The sequence below is a fragment of the Myotis brandtii genome, unplaced genomic scaffold (assembly GCF_000412655.1).
Source record: "Myotis brandtii unplaced genomic scaffold, ASM41265v1 scaffold434, whole genome shotgun sequence".
In the NCBI taxonomy this organism is placed as follows: Eukaryota; Metazoa; Chordata; class Mammalia; order Chiroptera; family Vespertilionidae; genus Myotis; species Myotis brandtii.
Genome location: NW_005366599.1, coordinates 822,195 through 822,566, shown reverse-complemented (window position 1 = coordinate 822,566; position 372 = coordinate 822,195). Strand labels below are relative to the sequence as shown.

The window sequence follows — 372 nt, the reverse complement described above, 5'->3', positions numbered from 1 at the left end:
CGGCGTCTGGGCAGTTTTCTCTGGCGACATTCGTGGGATTTGCCGATGGTCTGAACACCCCCTTCCCCACTCATGTGTGCCCCGGCGTCAAGTGGGGCTGCAGCCTCGGGCATGAGATAAATGAGGTCTTAGAAAGGGGGGGGGGCTGCTTACCCGGCCCTGCCTGGACCTGCCCTGGTCAGCCCTCCGCCCGACCTGGGAGGCAGCACCCCCAAGCCCACTGGACAGGCAGGACACTGGTGTTCCCCGTCCCACAGTCAGGACAGGTCAGGGCAACCCCAGTCATGCGGCCTCAGGGCACGGCCAGGCCAGTCTGGGGACCCCGCCTGCAGGGCGCCCTCCCTCCTGATGAGAGGAGCCGGCCCTCACCCC

At 67.2% G+C, this 372-nt stretch overlaps 1 protein-coding gene across 1 annotated transcript in view; it reads right to left on the bottom strand.

Moving 5' to 3' along the window:
• The window catches only part of CCDC27 (coiled-coil domain containing 27), a 19,311-nt gene that overhangs the window by 11,055 nt on the left and 7,884 nt on the right, over positions 1 to 372 (bottom strand). The gene's annotated exons all lie outside the window — the stretch shown is intronic.